Source organism: Anas acuta, chromosome 3 (genome assembly GCF_963932015.1).
Source record: "Anas acuta chromosome 3, bAnaAcu1.1, whole genome shotgun sequence".
NCBI classification, from domain to species: domain Eukaryota; kingdom Metazoa; phylum Chordata; class Aves; order Anseriformes; family Anatidae; genus Anas; species Anas acuta.
The window spans coordinates 60,018,145-60,033,702 of record NC_088981.1 but is presented as its reverse complement, the minus strand read 5'-3'; the positions used below and the strand labels follow the sequence as shown (position 1 = coordinate 60,033,702).

Sequence of the window (15,558 nt, the reverse complement as noted above, 5' to 3'; positions counted from 1 at the left end):
CTGCCATGTCCTTGTAATATTTCCAAAATATAAACATGTTTTTAAGGGCATTGTTCATCAAATGTACATTTTTATTTTTATTTTTTTCAGTGTCAGCACTTCCACATGAAACAAAACAATTCAAATATACCCTAGTTTCTTTGTATCCTCAGAATTTGTTCTCCCAAACATGAGGAAAGTAAATCAATACAATATGTTTTAAAGTATCTACACAAGTATTTTCATATTCTCTGATAAAACAGAGTAAAGTGAAAAGCCATTAAAAGTCTACTCCACTGTCCTTTCCAGAACTCACAGCCTTGCCTTCTGAATTCATCATTTGGACCCTGTTGAGGTTTCTACCTCACTGTCTAACAGTAGGAGTTAGAGTTTCCCTGAAATCTCTTTATGACTCACGTTGTTGATCTATTTTAAGAAAGCCGTCCCATTTCCAAAATTCAATCACTTCTGACATCCCCTGCCATGTTCACCTGCCACTTCTGGCTTCTTTTCAGCAGCTAATTTGCACACCACATAAGCATTCAACAATTTGCAGTTAAACTAGGAATAAGAGGTCAGTAATTGTCGTAGTTGATGACCTTTCTGTTAATGACGTAAACAGATTAAGAGGTATTCCTTTAAAGAGAGGGAGAGAGAGGGAAGAAAAAAAAAAAAAAAGGCAATCTGTTGCATTTGCTTATAGGAGTTATGCATCAGGCCCTGACTCATTTGCTATTCTAAATGGATGAAGTCACAATTATGTTATGCTTAAATATTAGCACCATAAATAAAGTCATTAATGCTTATGTGGTTTTCTAGGAAAGCTTTACTAAGAGATTTCATTTTTCTATCAATCCCTGTAGTAGACACAAGTCTAGAGGCACCCAATCTCTGTCTAGACACTGCCTCCTTAATGTCATACACATAAAGTTTGTATTGCATTTTTCTACAATAATATAACTAGTCCCCAAACAACACTGCACTAGTAAGAAGATAGGAAACGTCTAGCTCCACACCTCAGGTCAAAGCTTTTCAATTTGGCAGAAAGATAAATAAAAGAGGTTAATGTCAAAACCAACAAGCTTGGTTTGAGACAGTAAGAGAGAAGGAGAACCTATTGATTTTCTCTGTAGTAAATAACCATATGAGAGAAGTAAGGCTGGAAATGTTTTTGAACTCCTAGGGCACAATCTGATTGCAATTTGTAGGCTGTGAATTCTCCAGCCCATGAAACCAGTTGCCAAGTCATTTCTCATGCTGTGAGGAAGCGAAACATTGACACAAAAAAACAACCCTCTGCCACCTCTCCTACACTTTTAATGAAGGGACGAGGTAACAATAATTTGAACTGATACCGATCTACTGGTACTATTTAAGAACTGAGAGTCATTCAGTTTGCTAAGGAAAAGTATTTCCTCCTTTCCTTTGGAAAGCTGGGGAAAAAATCATTGTCTGTGGACATTCAAGTGATGAGCAGAAGGCAACCAGTGACTGGATTAACCATGAAGCATGAATATTGGTGCAGATTCTTGAGGGTCTGTAAACTTGGTTGTAGCCCTGGCTCAGGCCACTTTGCTGGCAGCACAGCTTGTTGCTTCCATGCCTTCAGGTCAGATTGGCTCCAAGCTTCCTAGAGCATGAATCTCCATGACTTACAAACTGTGGGTTTAGAAAAGATTTCCCAGCATTGTATTTTGACTGTTCGCAACAGTGAACTGCTCTGAAATTTTAAGCTTGGAAAGGGACCCCAGAACACAGGAAAGGTGCTTGTAGTGAATATATTTTTAAAAAGTCAAAAACACATCCCCAAACCAAAGTGAATATTAGGTTGCTTTAGGAAATTCTGAGTTTCATTTCTTAATGCTCCTTCTTATATTTTGTAATATACCATATGGAGGTTGTAACCATTTTACTTTCAGTTGATGGTAATCCTCAAATTCTAGATTAGGGAGGAAGAAGACAAGGTTCACCATCAGAAAGGAAAAGTGTCCTGGGACTGCAATAGAGGACAAATAATCTACCAGTAATGCATATTAATAGGAAACATCTAAAAAGACAAAAAACAACCTCATTTGGCTGTACTTCTGCTGCTAAAAGGTTGTTGATTTTGTTCTGTTTTGTTCTTATTGCAACAGAACAAAAGCTGGAGAAGGATAACTACAGTAGCTAAGATCCCAGATCCCCTACAGTAAGATCCCAGGATCTTAATGCCATGTTCCTTGCTGAAGCTTGAACCCACTTATCTCATAGCAAAACCTACAAAGCCTGGTCTGTAGAATAGTAGAGGAGACAGTGACACATTCAGTAAGTATTTCTGTGGTAAAACACAAAGAAGGAAAAGTTCACTGTTGCCATGAAGATATAACTTATGTTCAGCAGACATGCTGTCAGAGAGTTAATTTGAAGATTAGCTCTGGTTAAAAATACCAGTGAGTTATAGCAATAACACATGCGGTTAGATGAAAGCTCGGTTATCCTAGAGAAATAGAAATCATGGGGACTTTGCTTATGCTAGAAGTGCTGAAGTAAACTCCCTCATTCTCAGATGGGATTGGTAAACATTAATAAAACTTTACACTAATTTATGTCAACACTGAGACATTCACACATAGCACAGGACAGCTGGGAGTAGATCCAGAAAAGGATGGGAAAAGAGAGGAAAAAGCCCTGTACCCTGTTGCTGACAGGTGTGCCAGTGTGGTCAGAGAAAAGCAGTTCTCTTTCTAGACATCCTTTCTTATTAAGCAGAGGATCTCTCCCAGAGTAAATCTAGAGATGCTGAACATACCATTTTTTCTCATTCTTCTACTCTCTCATTTTTCCTTTTTCCTTTTTTTTTTTTCTTTTTCTTTTTCTTTTTCTTTTTTCTTTTTCTTTTCCAACCCTTTCACCTGTGCTAATTTTTCCTGAGGTTACCATTGCATGTGTTATTCATGGTGGCTTGTCTGCACCTTCTCATTCTGCCACTCATCTGAGCCCCTTAAACAATCACAGTTTACTGCCAAACCTCCCTGGGCAATGCAGAGAAGGTGTTTGTAGCCTTCAAGAAGTCCTTTATTCCTGTTGCACCTGCAACAGTCACAAAAGGAAATAATGAGCAATTTGTTCACATGATTTTCTACAAAAATGCAGTCCATCAGTGTGCTTCTAAGAAAGCAGACTTTTCTAAGCGCTTTAATTACACAGCATAAAGAATTTACTGCAAAGAAAAAGGGACTCTCAGAAAGTTGTTTGTTCACCACAGAGTATTCAAGTTCTTCTGAAGACCACATATAACTTACTAAAAAGCTTAGCAATATTTTATTGTTTTCTTTTCAGAAGTGTAAAAAAATACTTTAAAGTACATATATGGACTGACCACAGATTTACTGCCACTGGCTTTTTGTAAGGCAGCCGGAATGAGGCTGCTCGTGTACATAAATGAGTCCAGCTGGTACATTTACTGGCAGCTTTATAAGAACACCTCCAGAACTGCTGAATGCTTGTGAAAGGTATGGTATCAAACAAACTGTACTGGACATGTGGGCCACTTGATGGGCAAGGCACTATAAACCTATCCATAACCAGTGCAGCTGTGACTATAAAAGTTTTCAGAAAACCCCCCAAAAATCAGACACACAAACATTTAATGAATTTCAAATGAAAAACCTGGAATGCTTAGAGGTACCACGTAATGATTTGGGGTAGTCCATTGCAGGTCACACTTAAAGCAAGAAGTGAGGTTTAGTAGTCAATATATTTTGTTGCTTCCTTTAATCAGCCTCAATTAAAATTTCCCAGCAACAATTAACTTTCTTTCTATTTTTAAAATAACATTTCAGAGAGCAGACTGCTATTATTATTCAAAAAAATATGAGGTGACTTCTTTAATGTTGTTGCTGAGGGAGTGGTAGCATTGTGGTACAAAGACAGGCTTTGCATATTTGTGTTAAACAGAGAAAGTAAAGCCGTTTGCCTCATGTGTAATAAAAGCCTATCTAAAATTTATTCTTCCTCTGGCAGTGAAGTGCTTACATCTGGCCACTGCAGTGCCCCTCAATGAAAGTTTATGTCCTCAGAATCAATTGTTTCACTTTATATATTTCTTAGCAAGCACAAGCATTTGGTAGTCAGATCCTGAAAACTGATTGCAATGCCTTATTACCTGAGTTTTTGAGATTTATATTTTATATGAATAATTAAATGGGAACTATTAATTTATAGATATCACAAGGTATATATTGATGCATGTGTTTATTTCTTGCAAAGCCTGAGACAACTGTAGGGGGAAAATGAATGCTGAAGACTATACCAACGTGAAGCGGCTTTAAGAATAATTCAGACCCTTTTAGGTATGAACATGAAATACTTTAAGTAGACTATAAACTTTCACTCAGTCAACTTGGTCTGAGGCACATTGACCACAGCTCTCAAGCTGGCCTGAGGCACATTGACCACAGCTCTCAAGCTGGCTGAAAGATGATGAGCAAAATGAGAAATGTCTTTCATTGAAGGTCAAGAAAATGTATTTCAATATAGTAGCAGTGGACAAAGTAGGACTTTGTAGCAGTGTGTTTATTTCTAACACAGTTCTTGGGCAATGTCTCTGAAAGGTACCTCTGCAACTACGATGTGCACGATGCCCCCTACTTAGCTTTACAAACTTTCTTTTGGATGAAGAAAGCTCCCACCCACTTTGGGACCATGGATGCTAAAAGCTTTGGACAAGGCAATGCTGTCCCACTCATAGACACATAGGCACACATGAGTCAGCTCAGGGGCCATTACATTACTGATCATGAGATCCAATCGTTATGTATGCTGTCTGCCTGAGCCCTGAAAATCACTGATCATCAGCCAGAGGTGCCTTACATTTTTAGATCTTTGTGTAATGCCCAGAGCCCATGTTTTTGAGGGACTTGTGACCTAAGTCTCCATAAAATTTGGAAGTTCCTTTACAACTCCTGAGGCAATACTGGTGAGGCAGTTGAAGTTACTTTGAGGACCACCATTAAGATAAAAAAGTTTTGCAAATGGAACCTGACTAAAGCAGCCAGGCCAAATCCTAAATAATAACAATAATAACAATAACAATAACAATAACAATAACAATAACAATAATAATAATAATAATAATAATAATAATAAATAGGAAATAGAACATGTTTTGGGGATCTTTTTGGGATATCTCAGACTGTTATGTTATGGGAAATGGGTGTGTTCCATCCTTATCTGGACTGCTGTATTAACACAGCTTCAGACACATCTGTGTGTGGAAGATGGAGAAAGAGCATCTCCAACAGCCATGCACTGGTGTTCAAGTACTGTGCAGAGCACCTTCTCCATTGCACAGTTCATCTGATTACACCTATTTTAAGGCTGACCATTTTCACATAACAAAACGTACAGAAACAAAAATGTTGAGGAAAACATATTAAGAGTATCTTAAAGATAAGCCAAATGCTCTCTTTGGATAACATTGACATAATGTAGTCATCAGCTTCCTAACCAGGGTAGTGTTGCCAGTGGTTTGAAAGAAACAAAGACAGCTGGAGGATTACCATTCTATGCAGATTAAATGTAATGGAGGTTTTTTGTTTGTTTGTTTGTTTTATTTTTTATTTTATATTTATGAAGTAAGTTCTACTCTCAGAAGCTTGAATATAAAATATTTCTCAAGCTGTTTTTTAAAGAAACACATTGACAAACTACTCCCAGAAATACATTACTAGATTATTTGGTCCTATGCATGACCTTGAGCTACTCAAACCTGACCTACAGATTATGGGCTTCTGTTCTAACAAGAATGTACCAAGAAAATACACAAACTTTGTAAGCAACACTTTCTAATTGCCTGGCCTATTTGTCTCTAATTTTCTTCAGTTCCTGCCAATCAATGGTCTCTATTTTTATTCTCTTCTTGATGGACTGGATCAGCAAAGAAATGTAACTCTGAGGGAGCTATATTGATTTATGGAGGCTGATGGGCTGGCCTCAAAGTCTATGAATATGTAGAGATTTGAGTCACTAATAAATATTACTGGTAAAACCTCTTCCTTGGAGTTCTTCTTTCCTTCATTTCTGGCAGAAGTGAAGGAAAGGAAAGAAAGTGCATAGTTCACCTCAAACTGTAGGCCAAATTTCAGATGTTCATTTCCTGCTGCTGAAGCATAAGTTGTGGAGAAAGACCAATTTAGTAATTGGCTTGAAAAGGTTATCTCTAACAGAATCACTGTTTTATATGCTCTCGAAGTAAGGCTAGGATAGTTACCTCATTTTAGCATTTTGAGTTAGGATTACCTTTTCTTCTGTTCCAGCTCATAGACCATCTCAAAGTCCCACGCTGTATTAGTAGTGATAATCCTTCCCTCTTTGGCTGAAGTCCACAACAGTGGAAACACAGCCAGTCTCTTATCTCACATAGTCCCTGTCTAATTCACCCTCCATGTAGGCAACCATTTATTTCTTCTCAAAACCACAAGTCAAGAGACTATGACTGATCTTAAATAGAGTAGATTTTTACTGTAACCTGCAAATGATTTGGACAGTTATAAAGGCTATGTATAAACTAGATAATACGGTCTCAAATGGGCTGGTGTTGTGTTATTCACACAGCTAAATTACCAACTTCCAAACATCCAGTTGTGATTTTTTTCCAATCATTTCTTCCAGCAATGGCTTTGTTCCCCCTGTAAAACTTTGGTTCACACAGCTGGTCTTGAAAATAACAACACCCTGGATGCAATAGTTTTCTACTACTGGATAATTGGTGAGTTTGTTGGGATAAGCTCTCTGATTGTTTTAATCAACATGTGGCTTAAAACATTCTCATGTAATTACAAAACAGTCTGAAAACAACATACAATGCTTTTGCTACCCTCTTTCCTGCTGTTTTCTCAGAGCCTTAAGATTGCTGATATGAAATAGTGCTCTTCAGGTTCACATAAACTATATTAGTATTATCATCATCATCATCATCATCATCATCATCATCATCATCATCATCATTATTATTATTGCTGTTGTTGTTTGTTGTGGTTATAGAAGATATCTACTCTTTTTGTCAGTATCTTTATTAATGTTTGCTCTCTAGATATGACGGGGAACGTATCCCCTCCAGTTTCCATCACTGTATTTAATTGTGGGTCCCGACAGGCCTTCACTCTGCACTCCTGGTTATCATTCACTTCTCTAGAGATGCAGGAATACAATGAAGATACTGTGCTGTAGGCAATACGAGTTGCAATGTGAAGAAGTAACAGTAATGTTGCACAGAAATCCTTCATTGATGAGTAGTATACCAGCTGTTGAGTTGACCACTGTAGTAATGTGGACCATGGTCAAACTTCAGAGCAGTCCTTTTACATACTGTGAAGCCTGCTGGGACTTGCACCAGTCTCCACCATTTCTGTGAAGCTATATACTTGAAGAATGCTTTTCCATATCTCTTTGAACACTTAACAAAGAAGTCCAGTGAACAAAACAGAGTTTCTCCATCATAAAGAAAATAATTTCCTTATAGGTACTATTTTCAGAAAAGGTACCTCCTTTGTCCATTACTGGCACCAGGATACTTCTCTGGCATGCTGATAGAAGTTTTTGCTTCATGTGCAATTTTAGATCTCACTGGAACTGTTTGTCCTCAGACACTGGTCCAAGAATCTGTCTAGAGATCTCCTTCCAAGTTACAACCTGGTTGCATTTATTCTGCACACACTGAAAGTTTAGATGCATAACCTATTCATAGTGTCCTGTAACAACAGCAACTTGCCTGACTGTCATTACTTTTGTTGGTATCATAAATATCTCAGCAAAATGACATTGCAAGCCACACTAGTATAATGTGGTTTGCTAATCCAGCAGTGTATTTTTCTAACTCTGTGATTTATGTCAAAGCTGTATCAATCAAGCATTGAAAATGCATAAACCTAATTGTTTTTGTGATTTGCTTTTGTAGACTGCACTGCATACTAGCTGCAATAACACACTCCAGGCTATGTATTTCCAGAGGATTATTGAACTTATTACTCTTCTTGGGTGGTTAAAGTCAGTCAGTCAGCCAAATACCTTTATAACACTACACGTAAAGGGCAATATTTTTATGATATAGTATATGAAAGAGATAATTTCAATGGATAACAGCCCCCTGCCACTTCATAAATGCTGAAGCAAAGCCAAGACTTTATTGTAAAAGGAAATTGATCTCAAGACAATGTTCTATTGCAGTTGCTGAAGATCACAGCTATTTTATTACAATAGCTTCAGCCTACTATGCTGCAGATGAAGCAGAGTTAGTTATAGTGGGCTTGAACCTGCAGAAAGAAGCCTGGAAGGCTGCATGTTGAAGTGAAAACCAAATATGTTTAGCATGTGTGTGGAGGCAAAGGACCACTGGTTTGGTGTTAATGAATATTCTGCCATGGGGCTACTGTGCTGCTCCTGGGTGCAGCTGAATGAGGCAAAAGGGGAGGGCTGGCACAAGGTTTGTTTATGTGGAATAAAGTCTGGGGTCTGGAGTGTTACCTCTGGACCTTAACCTACATCCTTTGTTAGTTTTGATTCCTGCAGATGTCTTTTCATGCTGTTCCTCGAGAATCAGTGGCTGTGCCAATGCCCCTTACACACACGCTGTCCTTGCATGCTTAGTGGGCAGCGCAGTGCGGACTGAGGCTTTGTGCCGCTGGCTGGAGTCCTGTGTGTGGACTTCAGGATCTGGGCACAGTTGTTTTTGCTGATTTACTGTCTTCAGCTTGGCTTACCATGCATGCTAATCAATTAGGGGCCAATCTGTCTTAAAAATACCTATTTGATGACATCCTGCCACTCAAAGAAGAGGAAGGACTGCAAGAGTTGCTGTATGGGATCTGTAGGGTGGATCTGTCTGTGACACAGATGCCAGATGTGGGATAATCTCCACTCCACATACATAAAGTCTCATCCTGATCGCAGCTTTAAGCTCTGCATCAAGAGGTTTAACAGCCTGATGCCTTCTAACGGCCCAGTAATGTTTACTGTGCCCAAACCAGTCAGGGTTTGTCCACACAGCCCGATACAAACTTGAAGGCAGCACTAGGCTAGCACAGGGCTGCAGCCAGGTTCAGGGAGAGGCCAGGGTCTGGCCCATAGCACCTACCAGGGACCTGCAGACCCCACTCTGCCACATTGCCACCACTGTGGTCCCCAGGGTGAGCTGGATGAAGCTGGCACCAGCATGTTTCCACAGGTCATGCCCCTCTCCCCATCATGCTCCTCACACAAACCCGCTGCAAGCAATTTCACACAAAGGGGACTGAATGGCCAAGTCAGGCGCTTACCCTGCAAAATGATGTGTTTAAAGTAATACCACAGAGTTTCCTCAAGGAACTGGATGCCGTCCATGGCATTCCCGGTGCTATTTGTGAGTCTGTTCCGGCCAGCCTTCGCACAGAGCTGGAAGGGTGGGCTCTTGCACAGTGCTCTGCAGCACATGGTCTGCTAGGGCATGCGGGAAGAATACCAGCGCACTGGGAGTGTGGCTTGGAGAATTTAAGTGGAATTTTTCCTTTCCACTTTTACTGCCAGTTGGCTGAGGAGAATAGCTGTCTCCGCCGCTTAGTGCATTGGAGAGTTAATATATTTGGTTTCCTAGTAGCTGTGCTGCTGGGTGATTGCCATCCCAGTTGCTGCCGGGGCACTCCCTGCTGTTGTTGTTCAGACTCCTTCTGGATGTTAAAATCTTGACTGCATACCACTTCTACAAGGTAACTGCAGCACGTGTGTTTGCCATCCTTGCTGCATGCCACTCGGTGCCTCACAGTGCATTGTGTTAAAATCCCTGAAGCCCTGCAGGAAGTTTAGGTTAGAGGAACCAGGGGACATGAGGAGAAATCCCTCGCTCTCACTGGGTTGCAGGGGTGCAGCCCCCTGGAAGCCCCCGGGAAGACAGAGGGATAGGAGGGTGCTGAGCTCAGCCCGCACCTCTGCACGTGAGCGCTGGTGCTGCGGGTCGGAGCTCAATGCACACGAGCAGGCAGGCGATGGAAACTATCACCCCTTCGTTTAAAAGCCCACCTCTGGGGTTTCTGGTGTCTCCAGCACAGCTTTTGGAGCAGGTTCAGACTGACCCTGTAATGTATACGGTGGTAGGGTTTAGGAGATTGTTTTGCCAGGTCTAGGTGATTAATTATCTTGCTGGGAGAAGGCCAGCAGGTACAGTAATACCAGACAGGTGTTTATTAATATTACAACCATATTTCCTCTCGGCGTTTGATCTCGCCAGCTCCTGACGTTACCTCCTTAGCGGAGACAATTGTCAGCTGACACCTGATCTGTCCTTTGTTTGGCACATGAATATCTGGTGTTTCTCCTCCCCCCTCACAGGTGCTAAAATAAAAACAGAAGTACGGCTTACAAGGGTGTAGCCAGCAAGGCTGTGGGAGAAAGCCCAGCAAGGCTAGCCTGGTTTTCCATGCCAAGGACATGGGGGGACAGTCACGGTGGGTGCCTGGTACTGGCAGACATGAGCAGGGACATCGGTGAGGGGACCTGTGACCGCAGGCTGCCATAGCAGGACTGCAGCAACCCTCAGAGGCTCCTTTCCAACTGGTTGTTGGAAAAAGCAGAAATATGTTTTTAAGACGATATCTGCAAAGGCCTGCAGAAAGAGATTAAAGCTATTAGATGTGGGGTGGAGCAGGAAGTGTAGCTTTTTACATTCTGATCTGGTAAAGATTTATTTGTATATTTGATTTTATGCACATGATCCAGAGGCTGAAGAGAAATTGATTAAAGGCTTCAGATCAGATGCACGAATATTTCGACAATCCAGATGTCCCAGGCATAGAGCTATAGATATATGCCTTTGTTATTCCTTATTTTTTGCAAAATTAGGTACAAATAAAATAAATTCTCACTCCTGTATCTGTTTTATCCAAATAGCCCTTAAAGGATTTTTAAGCATGTTTTCTCTAACAATAAAACTATCCTGTTATCAATATGTATTCAAACACAACACTGCTTAGACTCTTTTTTTTTTTTTTAATGATAATATTACAGTGTTAAAATATAATTCTTAACAAAAATACTATATATTAAATGAATGAATCAATGTGGAATTTGGCCTGTGACATTAAGTGACTTTCAGAGGGGGTGTTTCCTTGTGATAACTGTCTGTGTCATCAAATCCATGCCTGTTACCAGCACGTTTGGTAAAAACCTGAATCCCATGGACTACAGGTGAGATTCTCATGGATAGGGCAAGTGAGCCTGTCTTTCTTCAAATAGCAGGCAGTGCGTGAGTTACCCGGGGCACACGGAAGGTGGAAAATGAAGGAATAAATTACTGTAAACATATCCATCCACTTACTTGCTTCCATGAGACTTATCCTAAATGCACAAATGTGTACCCATGTGCCACAGAACAAGTCCCTTTTGTCAAGTACCTATTGCACAGCCCTGGATCAGGAGTAGACTGAAGTCATGAACCTATTCTGCAAACCCTGAAAGAAATGCATGAATATCTTTTCCCTTCACTGGCTGCAAATAGCACATAACATTTGTATCACACATGCTTTGTGTGTAATACAGAACATAAGTGTGCACCACTATCAGGATCTTACGTGACATGTTTTTCCAAGAATGGCATATGATTTGAAAAGTACTGTTTTGGTATCACTTTGGCATACTCCATTTTTTCGGTCTCTGTGTTAGTGATCTATTGTGTATAGTGTACACATATAGTGTACTATTAAATAACTAAACATATTTTTTCTTCTAATACAGGCTGAACAGTCTTGAGATGCTGCATACTAGTTATTTCAATTCATTGAGACACCGTTTAGTGAGAGATGTATCCCTTCTTTGAGAGGAGCATTCCCATATTTAACATATTCCAATAATCTTTTTAACATCTAGAGCCACCAAAGTGAAAGGAAATCATGCACAGGAGATGTTAGAAGAATGGCTGGAATTACAATTACAAGATAGTTCAGAATCTATATGGATTTATTATTCTGCTATTAAAACAGAACCAAGAAAAGATATGAAAATAATTAAAAATAAAATAATTAAAACACTGTAATCTGTTTCTTTCATTCTTATTGTTCTCATTTCTTGTTAGGTCTCTTCTCATAAGCAGTATCTGGTTCACCTACTTGATAGATCTGCTTTCCTAGATACTTCATGCGATGTGCTGCTTGCTAACATTTTATCCTTGTAAATAAAATTAACTCCATCATGTATTAAGAAAAAAAAAAAAGTCTAAACCATTTTTATCAACACAGGAAACTTCCATGAGACCTATTATAAACAGGGAGAGAAATTATCAGCATTTTTTAGGCATGGGCCTTGTGTGGGATCACTTTTTTCTGACTTCTTCCTGACATTGCTTCTAAAGTTGTTCATTTATCACTAACCAGGTAGAAGTAAGATGGTTGCTTTTTGTGTGTGTGATTTTAAAATGATATATGTATAGACATAAATAATTTCAGGATCCAAAAGAATGCCAAGGAAATTATTACTTCCAGTGCTAGTGTTGAAACAGTGCCAAGCCCAAAGTTTTGTAAATTGGGCTGTAAGTGTGAAATCCCTCCAGCTGTTAAAAGTATTCCATATCTAATTATATTCACAGTTTTTCAGACTACTCTCTCCATTTGGTGAATCCTGAAACTATATACTGCGTGCCTGGAAGTGAGAGCCACATGTGTTCCGTGAAAACCTCCAAAACATAAAGAAAGCAAATAGACAAAATAGATAAGCCACATATTAGTGTGGTTTTGTCAGTGTTTTTCTATGTGGCTTTCTTTGTTTTCACAACATTTCTTTCTAAACACCATTTACTGTAATGTGCCCACCCTGTCATTCCAGATGCCACGAACAGCTATATGTAAGGAAGTGTCTATTACGTTTCTTTTTAAATCTGTTTGTACAAGAGACTAAAACAACAGCTGCATGCGAGCAATGAACCCCAAAAGGAGGAAAAGCTTGTTTGTAGTCACTGTTCCAGCCTTCTAAAACTAATTATAAAAGCTCTTTTCAAGCAGCAAATGGTATATTGTCAGCAAGTGGAGACGCTGCCCGTTTTGGGGAATAGCTTTATGCCAGACTGACGGGAACTGCATTTTAAAAAATCTGCTACTGAACCTCCTGACTGTATCTGATCTTTACCATGTTCACACTGCAACAAAACTGATTATTTAACATTCTTGCCACTCATTAGTAAAGGTACTCAACACAGACACTGTCTTGAATGGGAATCTAGTGAGGTAAGCATTACATAAAAACTATGTGTTTCGGGATTTAGTCCTATACCGTGAAAAAAGTAGCAAGAGTGGGAAGATGTGATTGAAGAAATGGTAAGATTGGCCCTCAAATATGTTTGTCATCATACTTTCCTTGTTCTCCTCTGGCTGAATTATTATTATTGTTATTATTATTGTTATTATTATTGTTATTATTATTATTATTATTATTATTATTATTATTATTATTATTATTATTATTATTATTATTATTTATTTTCTATATATTCCCTATGTAGGGACTGAGATAGTGATACATATGTATATGTATTTGTACACATGCTGGTTTACTTATTCCTTTGTTGTGCATCCAAAACTTGATGAAAACAATGGATATTCTCCAAGATCAAGGTTCCTATGAAAGACTCTTATGGTGTTTTTTGTTACCTTTGTTTTGAACAGAAATACATTAGGTAAATATTCCAGCCATTTAAACTCAATGCTCAACCCCTTCTATTCCTGGCCCCATCCCACCTCCCCTCCAAACAGCAAGCAATTTGAACTATCTATTGTCCAATATCAAAACCATCCTTTTCCACTAATTAGTCCTTTGAACTACAACTCTGCTGTATCTAAAGACTCATACAGATGGCCGTCTGGACACACCCGGACACAGGTTCATTTGTTTTGTGCCCTGTGTGTCTCAAAAGTTAAATGTATTGAAATCAAAATACTCAAGAAAGACTGATCAGAGCAAATTTGTTATGCCTCATAAGGTAAACTGCTTTATCACAAGGGTATTACACCTAGCAGAGGTGTCAACCCCCTCACCAAAACTACATAGCAAATCCAGCACACTGTTACCAGCTGAGCTGTTCCTTTTTTCTCCATGAGATAGTGACTGCTCAGCATGTAACAATGCCAGGCAAACCTGAGGGTGTCCTGAAGCTCAGTGCAAAGCATGGCAGCTACCCACACCCCTGAGATGTGCTGGAACTGGAAAGTGCTTGATAACACATTTTGAGTTGTCCAGAATTTTTGCCTCTGGAGTGACTAATAACCTTTGGAAACCTCTGATCTGCAAAGGCAGGACCCACCAAAAGCAGAAAGCAGAGCCACATGTTAACAGCCATAGGGGCAGAAAATAATTTTAAGAGCTCCATGACACATTGCAAATAGACGAGGATGCAGCAAAATGGTCAGTCAGAATTACTGATCTTGCTGAAGTGAGGCACAAGCAGAAAAGTTTTGAAGGCTGAAATGTTCTGAAACAAAAATATTCAGCACTTTGACCTGGGTGTCCATTCAGCTTCTATTCTAATGAATGTGATATTCACTTGACAATAAAATTCTCAATAATGTTTTCCCTTCCTATTTTCATTTTATTTTATGCTGGACCACAGGAATACATTAACAATTCTATTGACGAGCCATTTTAATACCAAGTTAGAAGAAGAACCCACCTATTTTTTCAACAAATTCTCATGGCAATTGGCACTGATTTTGTGAAATATCTCATTGTATATAAATCATTTTCAGACAGAAAATATTCAGGCAGTCTGTTAAGAGAACTGTAGTTAGAAAATGTGTTCTTATTTTAATTATCTTACTCTAGAATCTTTAGGCTGTGCTTTTACATGCAAACTCGTGATATTTATTTTGCTTTCCATGAGCCCCATGCATTTAAAAAAAGCCTCAAACCAACAACAACATATACATCTGGACTGCAAAACCACAGCATTCCAGGCAGAGCTGTGCGGGAGGGGAGAAAAGGCACACAGGGAAGCTAGCAGTGAGTTTGGGCTGAAAGGCCTCAGGAGCACGCGCATACACTGCACAGTCAACATAAAATCACTTCAAAGTTCATGCAAATGAAATCCGTTTGATTGTTGACGATCAGCTAAATCTAACACATGGTATATTTAAGTAGTTTGGGCTGCTAACCTATGAAAAATATTGTTTGAAGGTGTGTTTTGTTATGTTTCATTTTTTGTTCTTTTGTTTTGTTTTTTAAATTCCAATACATATAAACAGCTTCGCTCTGCTGCTGCTGTGGTTAATCAGTGTCAGATTGTAGAGGATTGCCTTGATTGGTTTATATGTATTACATTTCAGCTTTCCAGTTCTAAAAGGGTGTTTTATTTATTTGCTTGCCACAAACTATAAACACCCATTAAAAGTGTAGATAAGGAGAATGGTACAAGACAATACCCTGCTATAAAACAGCAGTGAAATAAAAGTACATTGAGATGCTGTGCCTAGTAAACCAAGCTGATGCCCTAAGGTTTAAAGCACAGTAGCTGGGGCAGTTAGGCAAATTAATGCTCTCATCTGTTCAAGCTCCTGTCCAAAACCTGTGTGTTCAAGTGCTGGCCAAGATGAG

At 39.3% G+C, this 15,558-nt stretch overlaps 1 long non-coding RNA gene across 2 annotated transcripts in view; it reads right to left on the bottom strand.

Annotated features, from left to right (window-relative positions):
• The window catches only part of LOC137854230 (uncharacterized), a 47,093-nt gene extending 36,693 nt beyond the window's left edge, over positions 1-10,400 (bottom strand). Inside the window, exon 1 of one of the 2 annotated variants that reach the window (XR_011095032.1) lies at positions 9,273-10,400. This is a non-coding gene — a long non-coding RNA (uncharacterized lncRNA). The remainder of the gene's footprint in view (positions 1-9,272) is intronic. The other variant, XR_011095033.1, reaches the window with a different exon arrangement.
• Between the last annotated feature and the right edge of the window lie 5,158 nt (positions 10,401-15,558).